This window comes from Barbatula barbatula, assembly GCF_947034865.1.
Source record: "Barbatula barbatula genome assembly, chromosome: 15".
NCBI classification, from domain to species: domain Eukaryota; kingdom Metazoa; phylum Chordata; class Actinopteri; order Cypriniformes; family Nemacheilidae; genus Barbatula; species Barbatula barbatula.
Genome location: NC_136778.1, coordinates 11,415,886 through 11,436,890, shown reverse-complemented (window position 1 = coordinate 11,436,890; position 21,005 = coordinate 11,415,886).

Genomic DNA, 21,005 nt, shown 5'->3' with positions numbered 1-21,005 from the left:
TGTGTGTGTTAATAGAATGGCTACCATGCAAATGTAACCATGGTTTATATGAACCACAGTTGCAAGACCCTAAGGATTTTCCTGCTGTTCTTTGTCTTCATCTGTTGCATCAAGAGCCAAGAATAAAACATCATCCATTATATTTTCATTGGTCCTAATTTAGTACACTGACGAGTTTGTTAATTTCATGGTAAACATTATTGATGGAGGGCTTCTTTACACTGCCTGTTGTTTACATGGCCAGCATGTACTAAAGCACTGGGACATTACAATGAAGTGTTTACATGTGCTTACTATACTAGTGAAGACTGACACTAGCCAGGCATAAAAACACTGTCCTCGCTAATATATTGACACTATGCCTGTATGTATGTGTGTCTGTTTGGTGTCTTCCGCATGTTCTGATCTGTCTTGGACTCTCAGTAGTAGCAGTGTGTGTCATTGGGTGGCTCACTGACATCTCCCAAAAAACCCATTGACCCCACCACCCAACCCACGACTGTATAACTTAAGCATACATAATTTAACTTACTCCGGGTATACGTATTTATACACACGTTATCTAAACAATAAAGCAAAACAATTGGTGTCAATTGCTTGACAAAATTTACAACAATTAGTCATTTGGAAAGCTCATAAGCCTACTGAGTCATTATGCATTTGGGATGTCAATGAGGTACTGGGTTTATTTTTGTGTTTAAAAGAGTGCTCATGAAATGTTAATGTCACACATTCATGACTAATTGAGACATGGTTTCAGTTCTGCTACAGTGTTTTCAAGTCTTGTCGCATTAGTTTCAGAAGATCAAAGTGTAACCGTGTTTTTAACCACGCCTTTAACTGCATCTCATAATGGTTTACTTTCTTTCCTCTTGTAAACCCCCCAAATTAAAATGGTATCGACATCTACTTTATCAACAAATTACCTTCTATCTTGCATGAGAATGTTTACATGCAATGAAAGATCATGGGCTGTCAAACTCTCCAAAGGACAAAAAGAGCCCATACATCTCATATTGTTCATTCTATATTTTCTGAGGCCATAATAGCTCTGTGTGAGAAACTTGAAGCATTTTGACAGCCTTGGTCACCTTTAATGTTTATTGTATCGAAAAGAGCTGCTTGGCTATAAATAATTTGTATGTGTCCCGCGGAAGAAGAGTTGGTTTCAAAACATTTTGGGGGGAGGGGGTTGGGTGTTTGGCTGACATCTTTTAAGGCCTGTTGTACATCAGATAAATTGGCACTAGCCACAAATAAACCCTCATGTGTTCCCACTCTCTTTTTGTTTCCCACTTTCTCAAACCTCTCCTCAACCTCCATCAGTCTTTCTCCTGTCTTTCTTTCACGTTTATGCGGTAGTCTAGAGGTATGCTGGCAGTGGGCCCGTGTGATAATGAGCTGGTATGTATGTATGATAAGAAGTATGATGACAGGAGGCCTTTACCGAAATATGAAACTGATGGTGCTGATTCGCTAGTAGACAGGTCCTTGCAAGCTGTATGCAGACTGAACAGTGAAAAATAATAGCTTTCCTTTTAACCACATGAGAGTTATTAAATTGGTCTATATCATTTGGGTTTGTGTGTTTAGCATTTAAATGAAGCTGTTATGACCTGGGTTTGTGTGGACACATTACTGAAATGTTGGTTATATAGCAACACACAGCCTGTGCAAGAAAGAGGGAATTTATAATTTAATGCATGTGCACAACATAGAAGGAAGAAAGACAGCTCTTTAAAGGTATTGCGGTGGTATTACAGTGGCGGTAGCACTTAAATTACGCAACATTTATCAAAAATTATTAATAAACTTTTGTGTTGGAATTTTCTTCATACTGTACAAATTGTTTTAACATAGTATTATACCACATATACAATATCATAGTCTTATAGTCAACACCCTATTATAATTGTACAATGTTCTGTAGTAAACCTTGGAATCATTTTAAGTCTTGTATGGCGTGTTTGTGGGTGGGAGTTATTATAGATTTTTTCAGTTTTAATAATAATTAGAATTAGCTTCAAATTTCGTCATTTCTAGCAACTTTTTTATGTTTCTATATACGTTTTATGTATTCTATTTCAGTTTTAGTTGAGTTTTTATTTATTTTCATTTAATCATTTTAGTGCCATAACTTATTTCGGTTTATCGCTAAGGTAACATTTGTAATTCTGTTAGTTTAAGTTTTTCTAATAATATTTAAGGCAATTTTTTTATTTTAATTAACCAAAATTTAGTTTTAGTGAACAACAATAACCTTTGGGTGCACCCAAACTATTTTTTTAATCAATAAAGCCAAAAAAAACACTTTGCAGAGGTTTACGTAAAGAATGAAAATTCTGTCATCAATTACTTAACCTTTGTCATTTCAAACCTGTTTGGCTTTCTTCTGCAGAACCCTAAAGAAGATATTTTGAAGAATGTTGCTAACCGGAAACCAATGCAAGATAGTGGTCCTGTTGTTGTTCAGTTACCAACAACCGATTTTTTGGATGAATTATCTTTTAAACAATGAAAAATCTATGATATGGGTAAGAAAAATATAAATGTCTGTGGTTGACCAAACAAATAGTTATAATATAATACTAATTCTTTACATTATTTACAAACATTGAAAACTTCTCACACACAAGGATCCCATACAAGGATCAAGTGTTTTGCCGTCAATTTTAACACGTTTTATTTCTATTACGTGACAGCTTTTAATGTTTAGATTTTATGATTTCTCTCCTAGACTCTTTGTGCATGTGAATTCTAACAGATCTGCTCGACAGTAGCTTTCACTTCCGTGGAAAAGTTGCCACTCGTGTGTATTTGCGGTCTATAGTGTTTGTAATGCTAATGTGAGCAGCAGTTCTCCACTCTGCGCCAAAGTCGGTGGTAACTGTGAGTATGTTGTCTGCTAACAATAGGCCCAGGTGCTGTATAGCAGGAAGTGTCAATGCACTCATCAGAGGTGAAAAGAGAGGTGTTTTTAAGAAATTTAACATATTGTTTAGGACACGTCAAACATGTCCATTTATCTGAACTGACACCTAGTTAGGCCTGTGAGGCCGACATTATGTGCGGGCATGTTTATTGCCAGATTAAAGGGAATTAGGGTCTTAAATAATTTTTTTAGTATTTATTTATTTTACCAATGCACAATGGTATGGTCTGTAATTAGGATAAACCTTATTCTGAAATTAAGGAGCTTGTAATTTTTGAAATAAATCTTGTCTTAGCGTTATACATAAAACAAGAAACATACAGAAAAACAAGAAATGGGGTGAAATGTAATAAAAGTTGCCAAAAAAGGATAAAATATAATAAAGAAGTAAAATATTAAAATATAAACAATTGAAACATAACACTTAAACAGTGTTTACAACTTAAACACATGTGACAAGAATAAACTCTGACATTTTTAATGAAGTCCACGTGATATTTTATGAAAGTGTTTTTGTCACGCCACTTCATATATATATATATATCACAGTGAAGAAGAAAAGTGTTTCTGTCTCAACCCTCATCAGTGTCACAATGAACACAGACTTTGTTCTTCCTTTGGATGTTTGTCTGTGTTATTCTTTCATTCTTTCATCTCTCTCTCTCTCTCTCTCTCTCTCTCTCTCACTCTCTCTCTCTCTCTCGTTGTCATTCTGGATCAGGGGATACAGTTGATATAGCAGACACCTGACACAAAGAATCCACATCAGGAGAGGAGAGGACAGGTTGCTGGAGATGAGCAGGGAGGTGTCACTCACACAGGGGTAACAACAGATCTGGTGAGGGGAAGGGGGGAATACTGGGGTATAATAGAACCTCCCCACAGGGGTCCAATCATTGATCCTTAGGAGGTATACAAAGCAATGACAGGTACTTGATACTTTGTCAAGAGATGTAGTATAAAATTTAAAAATTAATGGTTCAATAATTCTGGGTGGAAAGGATTTGGCAACCTTTACGATAAATGCACATGTTTATTCATATACACTGATACACCGATGCATGCAGATATACGGGTGCCACTGTCCAAACCTAACGCTGAATCTAAATGCTGCATTGTGTCATACACAAAAATTGGACATGATACAGAGGTCTAAAATAGTGAAAATGCCTTGGGCATTTAACCTGTTCCGCACCATTTTGGCTGACTTTTGCTATCCAGCAGAGGCCAGTGAAAAGCTATTGCTCACAGGAGCTCAAACCATTCATTGAAATCCACGGAGAGGGCTCCTCTCTGTCTGATAGGCTTCTCCGAGGGAATCAAATCTTTTCACCAACGATAAAATCAAGTATTGAGTCCATAATTACGTTGGTGTTGGATGTTGAAACAGTTCACCCTTAAGTTGTTCCAAATCTGTATACATTTCCTTGTTTCGATGAACAAAGATATTCGGAAGAATGTTTGAAACCAAACAGTTCTTGGCCACCATTGACTTTCATCGTAGCGAACAAATCCTTTATACATTTCTTAGTTCTTTGAAGATATTGTGAAGGATGCAGGAAAGCAAACAGTTCCAGGGCACTTTTGACTACAATTGTCATCTTTCCTACTATGGTAGTCAATGGTGGCCAAGAACTGTTTGGTTTCAAGCATTCTTCCAAATATCTTTCTCTGTGTTCATGAGAACATGGAAATGTATCCAGATATGGAACAACTTATGGGTGAGTAAATGATGACAGTTTTCATTAGTTTGTTCATTAGTTTTCATTTTTGGGTGAACTATCCCTTTGAGGAGTAACCACAGGCACACTCAGATACAAATAATCAAACTCAACTGTTGATAAACTTTTAATAAAGTTCAGATATGCAATCTCAACTAACTACATTAAAGTTTCCTTAATTTGTTTATCAAAACTAGAACCATTTACATATTCAACCATTGATGTTTGATCCGTTGTATCTTTGCATATTAGCAATTAGCATTAAGATCGTCCGAACTGTTCTTTTACACATGCAGATGCTGTTGTTATAAGGGATAAGGGATCACCATCAAAACAAATGTTTTGTGGCCACTCAACCACTTTTCCCATAAAACTTCCTAGGATTCTCCCGAGATCTTCTGATAGCTCCATTCTTCCACGTTGTTTACCTCACTCACAACAGCGTTAGCATCTCAACAGCTATTGGAAATTCTTTAACCTGCTTCTTTTCCCATCCACTTTGACAAAGGATGAGAGATTGTTTTTTCTCATTGAAATGTAAACACTCAAACAATTTTACTGTATTTACATTTGCATTTTTGTCTGCATATCAACACACTGCTGCGTGCCGAGCATTTGAGGAGAGAAAACTGATGAGGGTGGGGGTGCTCTTGTTGGTGTCTGAATCACAATGGCCCACAAAACACACACACACACGCTCGGAGGAATGTGCCCTAGGCTTGTACAGTATTGTGCCCTGGCAGCTCAGCAGGACAGTACCACACTCACAAGCGTAAAATAGATTGCGCTTACTTTGCCAGCTTACAACCTGTGAGAGTGCTGAGATGTTTACTCCCTTGTTTGGTGGGCACACGAGCATTGGCGTATGCTTTGTGGTATGCTCTTGAGTGTACTGATTTAAAGGAATAGTTCGTCCCAAAAATAAACATTCTGTCATAATTGTGTAAACACAGAGAGAATAACTTGAAATGGTTGTGCTCTGGAGCTTTCTGGCTTCAAAAAGGACATGAATTATACATTCACGGAATTTTCTGTCAACTGGAGAAACCTGTAAAATTATAGGACAAACAGATATATATTGAATTGTTTTCCCAATGTTGCTTGTAAAATTGTTGTCTTTTTTTGTAATTTTATAGTTTTTGACCGTGTTCCAAAAATAAACTGTAAAATTGCATTTCCCCACTTTTTCTTTCTTTCTTCAGGTTTTTTTACATTTTACCTGGAAAATCTGTACCATAGTGTACCATAAAGCTTTTTTGTGAATTTGTTCCTCACACAAAGTTATCATATTCCTTCAGAAACTTGGAATACAGCAATTGTATGGGGTACTTTTATGATTAAACATTTATTGTTCCCAAACAATATAACTGCATATGAAAAATGAACAAAAGTCTAAGTTTTTTCAGATATATTGTAGGAAAAATATTTTAGGAGCTACTTTTATAATCTGTACTGTATATGCATAAAAGCATGTGTCAAAGGGTTAGTTCACCCCAAAAGAAAATCCTGTCATGAATTACTCTCTCTCTCTAGATGTTCCAAACCTGTATAAATGTTTTTGTTTGGTTGAACACGGAGAAAGATATTTGAACAAATGCTTGTAACCAAACAGTTCTTGATCCCCATAGACTACCATATAGGAAAGATTACATGGTAGTCAAAAGTGCCCCAGAACTGCTTGCTGTCCTACATTCTTCAAAATATATATTTTTGTGTTCAACAGAACAAAAAAGTATTGAAGTATTTTTTTCCTACTACTGTTGTCAGTGGGGGTCCAAGAACTGTTTGATTATAATCTTTCTTCTTAACATCTTTTTATAGAATTTATATTTTTGGGTGAACTTTCCCTTTAAAAAAAGAAATTATACTTTCAAAGAGACTCCTGCAACACACATCCCAGCAGAATCTAATCTTTGTAGTAATACTGTATATTTCTTATTTTTTAATCGAAAAACTACAATGTCAAGTCATTATTGTTTTAACACATTAGTAGGCAACATGCACCCTCGACATCCTCTACTAGGATACAATTGCTTTATCTCAATGACCTCTTAAATGTACAATGCATGAATGCAGACATTTTTATACAGGTTTGACCTCATTGGTGTTAAAGGAGTAGTTCACCTACAGAATAAAAGAAATGTTCATGTTCAATGTTCATTTTGAAGGTGAACTACTCTTTTAAGGTAAAACAGACACTGTGAGCTTAAAACAAAGATATTTACAGAAATGCTGTGTTTTATATAGGTTAGCTTAAAACGCGTAAGTTAAATGGCAAACACAAAACGGCAGATGTTGAACTCTACTTGCTCGAGATGTCAGGATGATAGATCACTAATCAATCATGAATATTACTGTGGCTAAACATAAAGTTACATTGTTTTCCCAATTTCAGGAATAAAATACATGAAATGGCTCAATTGTTTTCACCCTGACTGCTCTGTTTTGAGAAATTGAGGGGAACGGTCAAAGGTTATCTGTGTGACACACATTAAGATATGATCAGAGACAGTCAGTTGCGGCTACACATTCACGCACCTATACTTCTGGGTCAACAAAGCTATTTATATTGATGTGATTGACAGCATTTGCAACATTGCCATAACATAAACAGTACCAGTCAAAACAGACAATAGCGGAAATAAACATGTATGAAATGAAATCTAAAAGACATATGGTCAAAATCTATTCAAAAGTCACTGACAGCTTAGGGTGCTGACCACTTACTACTGTATGACACGCTGATCTTTATGTCTGTTTTTTCCTCTCCTGGAATGACTTTATATTATATCACGTGGACAAGTCTTTCTTTTCTCATTGCTTCTTCAAAATGGCAATATTGCAGAACGCAAACAAACATTCAGTTTCTGAGACTCATATTTGTGTGATGGTCTCTGTCAGACACCCTTGTCATTTAGTTCAGCCCTGAGGAGTCGGTCGTCTGGTCTACATTTACTGCTCCGGCTGCCAGGAGCCGAAAAGAGAGCGAAAAAGGTTGAGACCAGCCAAGAACCTCTAATTGTGGAGGTTTGCAGGTTTCAAGTCTAAATAGATGTTAGAGAAATATGAGAGTCATAAACTGGGAAATGGGTTGATGGGGCTGTAATGATGTTGAGTACAGAGGAAAAAAGCTGAGAGGTATTATAAGCATTTATCAGGACGAGTATCAGGACAAATGTATTTCGTTAAACAGCTTTCAAAGACAGCCTGTGGCTTGTGAATTATACACATGAGATCAAGGCTTTTTGTACCAGTCAACCAGTCCTGAGAGTTTGTGTTCTTTAATGTGTTCTGTTGAAGAATGTTGTTGGCTGGGTCCCATTCACTTGCATTGGTTTTGTGTTCATACAATAAAAGTGAATGGGGGCCATCCTTACCAAATTTCTTCTAAATATCTTCTTTTGTGTTCTGCAAAAGAAAGGGTGACGTAAGGGTAAAGAGTAATGACGAGTGGGTGAGTATGACAGAATTTTCATTCGGGTGAACTTTCACTTTATCAGGACAAATATGTGCAGCACAATTTTCACTGGGCACTTTGGGATGTCCTCATTTGTTAAAAAACAACAACAACAAAATATATGAAAAATATGATCACATATTAAAATATTTAAATTATTAAAGATATGGCGTGGATTACAATTAGTCTTTAGTCATTATAATTAAGTCTATACTATGTGCACACATGCGTGTGTGCAAAATTACATGTCTGAGATATTCTTGTGAGTTATGTTTGCGTATCAGATGTTTTCATCTGGTCATGTGGATGTATGTTTGACTATAACCCCAATTCCGGAAAAGTTGGGACGTTTTTTAAATTACAATACATTTCAAATCACATGAGCCAATATTTTAGATAACATATCAAATGTTTAAACTGAGAAATTTTACACTTATTCACTAAATTAGCTCATTTAAAATGTAACGCCTGCTACAGGTCTCAATAAAGGCATGGACGGGGGCATGTTTACCATTGTGTAGCATCTCCTTTTCTTTTCAAAACAGTTTTCAGACGTCTGGGCATTGAGGCTATGAGTTGCTGGAGTTTTGGTGTTGGAATTTGGTCCCATTCTTGCCTTATATAGGTTTCCAGCCGCTGAAGAGTTGGTGGTCGTCTTTGACGTATTTTGCCACATGCGCCAAATGTTCTCTATAGGTGAGGCCAATTCAGTACCTGGACTCTTCTACGATGAAGCCCTGCTGTTGTAATAGCTGCAGTATGTGGTTTTGCATTGTCCTGCTGAAGTATACAAGGCCTTCTCTGAAAATGACGTCGTTTGGGGGGAAGCATATGTTCCTCTAAAACCTTTATATACCTTTCAGCATTCACAGAGCCTTCCAAAACATGCAAGCTGCCCATACCGTATGCATTTATGCACCCCCATATCATCAGAGATGCTGGCTTTTGAACTGAACTCCCTCCTCTTTAGCCTGGAGGACACGCCGTCCGTGTTTTCCAACAAGGATGTCAAATTTGGACTCGTCTGACCATAGAACACTATTCCACTTTGAAATAGTCCATTTTAAATTATCCTTGGCCCACAGGACACCACGATGCTTCACATTTGGCTTCCTTTTTGCATGGTAGAGTTTTAGTTGGCATCTGCTGATGGCACGGCGGATTGTGTTTACCGACAGTGGTTTCTGGAAGTATTCCTGGGCCCATTTAGTAATGTCATTGACACAATCATGCCGATGAGTGATGCAGTGTCGTCCGATGGCCAGAAGACCACAGGCATCAAATAAAGGTCTCCAGCCTTGTCCCCTACGCACGGGGATTTCTCCAGTATCTCTGAATCTTTTGATGATGTTATGCACTGTAGATGATGAGATTTGCAAAGCCTTTGCAATTTGACGTTGAGGACCATTGTTTTTAAAGTATTCCACAATCTTTTTACGCAGTCTATCACAGATTGGAGAGCCTCTGCTCGTCTTTACTTCTGAGAGACTCTGCTTCTCTACGACATCCCTTTTATAGCTAATCATGTTACAGAACTGATATCAATTAACTTAATTTGTCACTAGATGTTATCCCAGCTGAATCTTTTCAAAGCTGTTTTAGCCATTTGTTGCCCCGGGTCCCAACTTTTTTTGAGACCTGTAGCAGGCATTACATTTTAAATGAGCTGATTTAATGGATAAAAGTGTAAAATTTCTCAGATTAAACATTTGCTATGTTATCTGTGTTCTATTGTGAATAAAATATTGGCTCATGTGATTTGAAATTCCTTTAGTTTTCATTTTATTCAAATTTAGAAAACGTCCCAACTTTTCGGGATTTCGGGTTGTACATCAGCATAACACTCACTACTGTGTGCATGAGAGGATGTCTGGAAGAAGTAAAATTTCAGACATGAAAGAGACGGTACAGACACAACTTACTGTGAGACACAAATCAGCCTCGGCACATTATGTTAAAACCACAAAAGAGATGTTCGCTGAAATGCCTGCTGTGGTCATGCATATGTATGATTCATTTGTCACTGTCGGACCCATGCTTTCTAAGAACCGACATCCTTTGGAGTGTCCTTTTTGCTAATGTATACAGATTGAAAAGTTAAAAGGGCAATGCACTTGGCCACCTCTGAAACATTGTGGTTCACGGTTGAGCGGTGAACACGTTGAGCACGAAACATACTTTTTCAAATACATACAGAATCTTCAGTATGACAGAAAAGAGAAATTATTAGGATGAAATATAATAAATCTTTTTGATGTGTATTTGTGATTTGTTTGGAATAATTTATTTAATTTCTAGAATAACGTCTAACTTGGTTATGGAATGTTCACATACACACTTTAAAAATAAGGTGCTTAAAAGGTTTTTCACTGCAATGCCATAGAAGAACCATCTCTTTTTTACATTTTTATGATCTGAAGAACCTATCTTCTCCACAAAGAATCTTGGGATGTTAAAGGTTTATGAAACCATCTAGAAACAAGCATCCATATTCCAAAACCCACTTACAGACTCAAGCTGTATTCTCCAGCGAGGTTCAAATTACAACCATGTTTCAAATCTTAGTCTCAATTTCAACAGATTTGGCCGTAATGAAAGCAAGAGGCCTACAGCTACACAAGAACACCTAACGGTGCACTGAAGGTCTCCATTAGTCAATCTGTCTTCTCCGTTTTGCGTATTTGCTGGGCACATCCTTGCTGTCCACCCCGGGTCTTTGTGTTTACTTCTGAGCTACTGAGGCAAAATAATCCCCACTGAGTGTGTTTTCCCAGATCTGTCTCAGCCTGGGTCATTTGTATTTGTCAAGCCTTCCAAGATGAATTGCGTAAAAGATTTTCTCTTTAACAGTTTAGTCTTCGTATGGGTGGCAGAGGCTGCAGACAGAGTTAGATCAGTGATGGGGGCTTTAATGGTTGATGAATAGAAATAATGGATATGAGGAAAGTTTTACTGTGGCACATAAAAGGGACATAGTCTATATGCCAAGGATCAAAAAGAGTGGGGCATTGTAGTGGGTCCAGAGGTGCAGCGCTTAGGTGGTCTTTTCTGGTTTTTGAAGAGAAGAAATTATTTCTGGCTGTGGTTGGAAGATAAAATCCCAGTTGTAAACTTGGGACATGAGAGTGATGATGTGTATTTGGCAACCTGGGGCTGGTTGTCACATAGGGACAAATCTATTGGGGCATGTTGTCAACAGAGAGTCACAGCTTGGGCACAATCAGTTTGATGCAATTAAGTGATTTTAGTGCAAATGTCACAATATCTTTTTAGTTTTTTTTTTTTTTGGAGGACTGTTGGATTATCTACAAGCACATAATCATTGCTATCATTATATTTTAATTGGATTGCATAAAGTCAACGAATTTATTAACCCAGTCTGAATCACTTTCCTAGAGCAAAACCTCAGAATGACTAACTAACCATCCAATTTATCATCTTATTTATTTATTCACAATACTGATACTGTTTCTTTCCAGGGCAGTGTTGTATACCCCAATGCTGTTGTGTGTGATGTCTTGATGAGCAATCCATTATTTGAACACTTTGTACTCTTTTGTACAGGAAAGACAGACTTCAGAACCCACCGGCACTCTCAAATATTGAGAAGCTTGTGTAGGAAGGGGGGTGTCAGTGGCAGAAGAGACTCCACAGACATTAGGGATGACTCAGGATTCAGTTTATGTAAGAATTCAGACCAGACAACATCGTCTGCTGCAGTCACACTCAATGACTTCCACACATGTGGACCAGACAGACAGTTCTGCAGACAGACGTACCATTACAATTAAAACAAAGCACACGCTGTCCATTCACACACGGTGGACAGGTTTAATAACATGCCCCAATCCATCCTTAAGATACACAAATAAACATACTGCAGGTTTATTGTGAATTTTCTCTACTGATTAATCAATTTAATTAAATTCTGAGCCCTGAAACAAAATGTACAGTTTATGAATAAAGAAGGTACAGACACAGACAAAAATGTTGTGCCATTCAGACTTATAGAATAAATCATAACCGCCTCATATTTGAATTTAGAAATTATTCACAAACTGTCTTCTATTCAACACGAGGGTGGCACTGACGTCCGCCCATTGCTTGAGGTTTGTGTGTGTGTGTGTGACTGTCTGGATTCCCAAGGTCATTCTCTGAAAGCGGTTAGCACGTGTATGACGGCAGAAGTGCAGAGTGTGTAGGTGTGTAACAGAAAAGTGGCACAGCCCCAGAATCTGAATCACTCCTCTACACACACACAGACATGACTCTGCGATAAAGTCATTTGACTTGAGCTGACTGCATCATAGGTGATAATTTTCAAGGGCTTAATGATGTCATTGTAAAATTGTTTATGAATGTATGAATGATTTCCTGACCCAGTTACATAATTACAATTCTGTCATCATTTACTCTTGTCATTTCAAACCTGAATGACTTTCTTTTTCTGCAGAACACAAAAGAAGATATTTTGAAGAAAGTAGGTGACCAAACAGCACTGGCCTCCATTCACTTCTATTGTATGGACACAAAACCAATGCAAGTGAATCGCTACCAGTTAACAACATTCTTCAAAATATCTTCTTTTGTGTTCTCCAGAAGAAAGAAAGTCATAGGGGTCGATCAGACAGAACGCACTTTTCGTGTTCGAAAACGCAAGACCCTTTTGGTTGACTCATTGAAAAGAGCAGCGCACAGCGGGTATTTTTTATGTTGCTAGGTAACCCCTGTAACAGCTGTCAGTCAAGGATTATAGCACAAGCGCTCTAGGTGCTGTTAACTGTCATATTATCAGAAATGTTCAATAGGTACAAGGAGAGGGCGCTCGAACTGACCTTGCTCGGTTGACTCGCGTCAGCCAACTCAAGTTTCTCAATCCTCATTGCAGTCTCCGGACGTTTCAAGCTATTTTAAATACCTGTAAACTATTAGAAACAAAAAAGGTCATTTATGTGAATCGTGTAAATCCAGTTTTTCTGTCGAAGGGGTTGGGGGTATACTCTCGAGTGTCTGAAACGTCGTTGGTCCAGCACCAGGATTCGTTTGTCCAACCAGAAACAAAATAACAGCTAACAGCGTCATCTTTTTTGGTCCTTGGGCCAACCAGAATCACGTGTTCTAAACGTCATGTTTGCGCTCGTGAAAAGCATTGTGTTATGTGTTATATAATGAGAGACAGTTGCCAGTCTCCCTTTCAAATGTCTACTTAGAGCTCTGTCCTTCTGAGTGAGTGAGGTACTTGGGTGCAATTGATATTCATCTGAAGGTTCAGTCGCAGAAGCTGTAGTTTACAGATGGTATTTAACTATTATTTTAGAGACCGATCAATTTGCATCATAATACATTGATATGTCACCAGGAGCCGCACGGATTACCTTTGTATTGCTTGTATCTGCTGTTTGACCTTTTATTTTTATGACAACTCTTTTTTGAGCTCTTATAACTCGCATCCAAAGTCCCGCACTTTATTATCTCAATCCTGCATGTTTTAAAACGGAAACCAAAACCTAAGATGCGATTTTTTAAAGCCTCTACATGCATAAAATGGACTTGCGGTTGCCAGAATGCCATTTTCGTGCAGATAAATTTGTCCGATGGCATTTATGGTTCAGGTGACTGGCTCAAAAAACACGTGCCAAGAAATAAGACAGCACTTTGAGACAGGAGCCAAAACAGTGCACATATTTTCGAGGGGTCAGCCAAGTATTTTCCATTGAGATGAAAAAGAATTCCAGCAGACCTCTTTAACCTGTATCCTTTGAAATGAATTACACAGTCACCGGACAATGATTTACAGAAAGAAGTGAACAGGAAGGAAACACAGAGAGAAATAGAGAATTAAACAAGGAAACTGCACTGTAAAATCGAGTCACTATCTTTCAAAGCATGGTGTTTCCCCTAAACCAATTTAACTCGGATGAGAAAAGTGTGTTAGAGAACCGGAAATGGTCGAGCGGACGTCACTAAGATGTTAAAGCTGCTGCTACATCCACCTCACATTCATTACAAGACCAGGTCTGTGCTCCATCAAAACTAATTTAATTTCTTTGCTTTATCTATTCAATTGAACATGAGTCATAACTAAACCAGTATATACTGAATCTTCCTGTCACTCGATTAAAATCTACTGAGATGAAAAAGAAAAACATAAAGCAAGATAAAACAACAAACAAAGAAGGGATTCTCCTGTACTGCTAGGATGTGCAGAAAGTGCAGAGATCTCTTGATTGAAATGAATCAAATTCAACATTATTCCACAATTAGGTGGTGTAGAAGCAGGAAGAGATGGACAGATAACAGGAAAGAGATGATTGAAAGAGAAAGCAGGTCAAACCATACTGTAATAATGAAAACATGCAATAAATGCTATTCAGGACAACACAGAATATGAAAAAAGTAGGAGACGGAAATGAATGGAAAATGTATGAATTATTTAAAAGATAGGGACATATAACAAAGAAATGTTACAGTTCTCTTTATAATGTGACATTAAATGAAGGTATTATATGTACAGTACAGTACAGTGCAGAACACACATCTAATCCTTTCGTTGTTACAGATATTAAACGTTTTTCTCTTTGGGCATCCCTTCTTTTGTTTACAATGTACACTCAAAAAAAATATTTTGATGCTGTTCACTTAACTTGAACAAATCACTTTCATTTAACACAATTGTATAGGTTTCTATAGCTCAAACGTGCTCTAAAAATAAGAAGCTTTTTGGTTGAACAGAATTCAATCACGCGCACTGGTACTTAACATGAAATCAACATAAACCCAACAAGAAAACTATTTTGTACAACTCATATATCAGACGTCACTAAAACACTTTAAAATGTTAACACAACAGAATACCATAGCAAGCAAGCATTAAATCAATGTTAAAAATGATTGATTTGTCAATGTTACTGGCACCGAATCAAACTTTTTCACCCGCAATCCATGTTGAGAAAATGACATTTAATTTAAGCATTATTGTGATCAGTGTTTGCTCTTCCTGGGACCTTGATTCTTGACATTGTTTAGTCAGTCCCTCCACTTGTCTGTTCTCTTTCAATGCTTTTGAATGTGTTTAATGAAGACACATGTAAACGACGACAGTTAGAGTTGTTTGCTTTTTTGGTGTGTTATATAATAAAGAAGCTGCTTTAAATTTACAGCAAGATTGATGATTGGTGGATGTGTTCTGATCACAATGCAAAATAAGCTATGTTTTACAGATATGTTTAAACATCAATACTCGTCATAAAAACCCTAACAATGTTGATAATCATCAAACTAATTCAGATAAACAGATCAACTGCAATGCATGCTGGGAGTCATGAATGAGGTTTGTACTATGATGTTACCCAGCATGCATTGCAGCATGAAGCTTTCTTTTGTTGATTGTCACCATTGTTGAGTTTCATACACTGATCATAGGGGTGTTATTGATTCAACGTAACAACTTTCAAACATGCTTTGATCATTGTTAGGAATATGTTAAACCATAATTTTACTCACATAATGTTAACAGAATAATAACACAATACACTCGAGCAACATATTAGGCCAGGCATGGCAAGTTTATTTGTACAGCACATTTCATACACAATGGTAATTCAAAGTGCTTTACATAGAAGATATTAAAAATATCCATTTGATAAAACAGTGAAGAAATAAGAAAAATTAAATTTAACCAGTTAAGAATAAAAAATAAAATAGTTTAGAAGAAATAAGAAAAATAAAAATTAACCAGTTAAGAATAATTTATTTAACCCAGTTAATTCACAACGATTACATGTGATCCTGCTGGACCCTCTTTTTCTTTGCCACAACAAATGTATGGCAGCACACTCTCAATAGGCAAAATAAAATCTAACGTTAAAAGACGAATCAAGAGCACAACTAAAGCAAACACTGGGGCACAATAATGCTTCTTGCTACATGTTCATTTCATGTTGGGGTTACTTGATTCATTCATGTTCTCTCTATATGTTAATTTCAAGTTAAGAAAACTTGACTCAAACATGTGGAACCACTGTACATAATTGAATCATGTTAAACCAAAGAGCCATTTTTTTGTCTACAACAATTTGTTTCCACATAAGGACGAATGTATTTAAATCTAAAAACACACTTGGACTCTTAAAATTCTGTCATTGGTTCATGGTTTGACAGGTAAAAGTAGGTCACAGGAGACTATAAATAGATGAGTGTATGAAATCATAGTGCTTGTTAAAAAAAGTATATTTGAATTTATATGCATTTAGGCAGACACTTTTATCCAAAGCAACTGAGTTCATTCACGAGATTTACAGTTGTTTATTTGAATATATATGCTTTCCTGTAGCTCAGTGGTAAGAGCATTGTGTTAACAACGCAAGGTTGTGGGTTCGATCGCAGGGATTGCAGATACCTATGTATAAATGTATAGATAATGCTATGTAAGTCGCTTTGGATAAAAGCGTCTACTAAATGTAAATGTATATATGTTCAATAGAGATTCAATTCACAACTTTTGCAGTTCACTGTATATTACTAATTTGTTATAACATTTCCAAAGTAGGCTTTATACTGTTTATTGTTGATTTATCACACACAGCAACAGTTTTGGTTTACAAAAGCTCTGAGCACTCGTTCAACAAGTTACATGACAAGAATAAACATTAAAAGAATAGTTCACCAAATAACACAATTTCTGTTATCATTTATTCACCCACACATTGTTTGAAACCTGGAATGACTTGGAACACAACAATAGATATTTTCAGAAATGTCTCAGTGATTTTGGGTCCATATGCAAATCAGTGGGATAAAGTGTTCTTTGGTTACAAACACCCTTAAAAATATATCTTCTTTTGTGTTCTGTAGAAAAAATTAAGTCATACAGGTTTGAAATGACACGGTAAGTAAATTACGAAATAATTTTGGGTGAATTGTAAATACCAGCAATATAAATATATCTTTACAAAATGTGCCAATTACAATTGGTTTACAAAACCAATTAACGTTGGTTTATATAATGATAATTATTAAATATTATTATTTGTAGGTCAGGTCACTGAAACAAAAAACCTGAAGTCAAAGTGCAGCCTCGACAATAACACACAGACCCAGAATTGTGTTGCCATTTACACAACACAACAATGCTACACACCTTTATTCCACCACCTTTATTTTTAACTGTGAAATTGCTGAGGGACTTGCACAGGACCATTTTCTCTAACACACACACACACACACACACTGGAATGGTCAGGGTGAACTCCTGTGCCCTTGTACACAGTGTACCCTTTGTTATATTGTTGCTATGGCAACCATCTATGACTCTCAAGTGACTAAATCTTAAGCTGCTCGTATTTGCTTACGATCTGTATTTGATACAGAACCTACTTCTCGAGCGTTGATAAATTATGCTCTATTCTCCGTGTTGATCTAACCTTTTTGTTTTTGGCATCAACTGCACACACTTGTTGATAAGCAAGTTAAGATGTTTTTAAAATCTATAAATCTAGTCTTTAGATTGCAGGAGATTGTGTGTCGTGCACAGATGAAAACAGCTGGTTGTATATATGAAAACATTAGAATACTGCAAGTGTTTCTCACGCATCATAAAGTAAACAAGAGCTCAGGATCTCTTGTACATCCTCCAGCCATAATGCTCAATGCATTAGATTGATGGTTAAAGTCCCATTGAAATAATACATTTCAATGCCTATTTCTTCATGAACTGTTGCAGTGTTTATAGCAAATAGTTGATCAATGTGGGTCATTCTCTTTTTTTAAATCATGTGCCCTGATAATCTGTGGTTATAATCTTAAAATGCACTTCCGTCCCGTAGTGACTATCCATTTTAGATGACGTTTGTTTGAAGGCCTGGGCGGAGCAACCGTTAACCCCTCCCCTTTAAGTTCAATTTCAATATGGAAACTGCTTTTTTATACATCCAATTAAATCACAGAGAAAGACGAAAGCCACCCCACTATTTTTCTCCTTCAAAATTTCATTTAACTCGGAAATGCCTCAAAATGAAAATACGGAAGTAAAAGCGATCGCAACTTCACAGGGACTTTAAGTCACGGGGTTGTAAATTCACAAAAACACAAATTGACACAGCAGGGTACATGTAGATGAATTCCAGGTCCTGGGAACATTTTGTCTTCTAACTGATTTGCACACACCTCATAGCTACAGTGGCTTTTAAATTAGTCACAAATCACATCTCTCTCTATCTCTCAATTAAAGCTCCCAAATGTAGTAAATATTGAAAGTCAATTTAAACTGAAATGATTGATGAGCTTTTAAGTCAAGAACTTCATCTCTACTACTGAAGAGTAGTCCTTACAATTTCAAGTGGCTCAGTGGTTAGAGCATGGCGCTAGCAATGCCAAGGCCATGGGTTTGATCCCAGGGAATTGCACATAATCAGAAGCCAAATGTAGAATACAAATGCAATGCAAGCCACTGTGTGCCAAATGTATGAATGTAAGTATTCAGAATTTGATCTGACCATACAAAACAAGTCATTTTAAAACAATCCCAAATGACATCTGCAAACTAATAATCTCTTCATGTGTCTTACTGTTTGTTACGACTAGACGGAGCCTTAATGTCCGCAGAGGCTTTCAAAAAGCATGGCATCAAGTATCGGTCTGATTGTGCATCACTAAAAGCCAATTAACCTGGTTAGTGTGCTAGTATGCATCATTTCAGGCTTTCAGACGCATACAGAGATATTGTACACACACATACAGTATACATACAAAAAAAAGTTGTTTAAGATGAACATGTGCACCTGTTTGCGATTCTTTCTTCTGCGGAACACAAAAGAAGATATTTTGAGAAATGTCTCAGTGGTTCTGTATCCATACATAATGCAAGTCAATGGGGGTAATGTTGTTCGGTTACCAACCATATTCAGAATATCTTCTTTTGTGTTCTGCAGACGAAAGTCATACAGGTTTGGAATGACGTGAGGTTGAATGATGAATTTGTATTTTGGCGTGATCTTCAAGATAAGCGTTAAATAAAATCTCTTTTGGTTTCGTCTAAGGATTTGTTTAAAAAATCACACCCAATGAGACTTCATTGTCAGCGAATTAGGCTACTCTTTCAAATATACAGTTTAGTCTTTTAGTTATGTTAAACAAGACTTTTTCTGTGTGTGCAAGACAGACATTTCCATTAGTGGTTGGTTTGATTCTTTAAACACCTGTAGACCACCCTGCAGGAAATTCACACCGTGAAATGTTTTTGTTGTCGATCACGAATAAGGTCAGCTAACACACCACACAAAGCCAGTATGACATCAAAATGCAAAAACACTTATTCAGCTCCTGCAAATAGACTTATTTGTCATGCCCAACAACAAGTTGTTGTTATTCACTGCACAACATAACAATTGCACTACACTGCTTAATGGCGACCTACATCTACTGCATATTTCAGGCACAGTAACTGCGAACAAATTTTCTTCAAATTAGTTCAGTTTTGTGATAGTTGTAAACAGTAGAGTAAACTGCAGGAGAATGCGAAGTCTAAGCACTCAATGTCCCTTGCCGAACCCAAAACCTTTCATGACTAACTGTGGTTTCCATTTACGTCTGCTCCCTTGAACAATCAGCGTCTGTGAGAAGGTACAGAACATTAAATCGCTTTTTTTTATTTAAGAATGCAATTATTCATTTTTTCAGCTACTTAGATTTTTATTTTCTTCTCAACTTTTTTCAATTTAGTTTGATCTCGATCACATGAACCCTCATGGGACCAATTGAGTGTTTAATAGGATAAATTCTTCATGTTTGGAAAGGAAATGTGGTTCAGCTCCAAGAGACCAGCATGAAAGAATGAAACACAACATAACATGTCAGCAAGAAGAGAGGACGTGCATGCATACTTCTGGCTGAGATCCATAAGATTAATCTTTATTCAGAATCATACATTTAAGCTCTTTGCTCATAACACCTGAAGGTCCAACAGTTTTTGTACAATCTAAACCCCCCTGATTTATCATGGCAGTGATTATACCCACGTCTAGCATAAGACTTGAATGTTTTAGCATTTATAAAACATTACACTTTGAGGAAGTGCCCCTGCTTAAGAATCACCCTTGTTCCTGTATTAGACACAGCGAGAGTTTATTTATACAGTATGATGGGAGAAAAACCAAACTGCTACACACCTCGGATATAAACATACTTGATGTGGCATAGCTTGTGAGGGGTTTTATATTTTCACTACTTTGTGTTACTCAAAAACGTCCTGTTGTTCCCCTTCAGTTGAAAATTGTCCAAGAGGGCTAAAGCCCCTTTAACTGGAACAATGCTCTATGTCAAAAACATGCAGATCGGGCCGACCAAGACCTATCCTTTCCAATCCTGAACCAAAATTCACATCTGGGTCACATCAATGCGACAAAACATGGAAAGGTTGCCAATCACACAGCACGAAAGTTCACTGTCTGGAACATTCTGTAACACAGGCAAACACTGAACAGCTCATGAACTCCGTGCCAAGAGGAAACCAACCCTTCTGTCTTTATTGTCAGAATTGGCTTCTTTAAAAAAGAATAGAGTCATTTTAGAGTGCTCATCCTGATGTTAATGTTTGGGTGCTCTGCTACTTCTACGCAAATTCTGTGGGTTCTCTCTTTGAGTCATTCTGAAAAATAGTTTAACATTTCCATCACCATAGTGTTCGATTTAATTTCCACTTGTTCATGTCTGTTTAAATGTCACAATGAGATCATTTATAATGCTGTAAACTGCAAAGAAGTCATTAATCAGCACTGCACTCTCTTAAATTGCACTTTATCGTGGCATAATGTTAGATAACCAAACCAGTTGCAGTTCGGAGCACTTGCTTTTAACATCACGGATTCTAGCATTGCATGTCAGAGCTCATTTTTGTAAA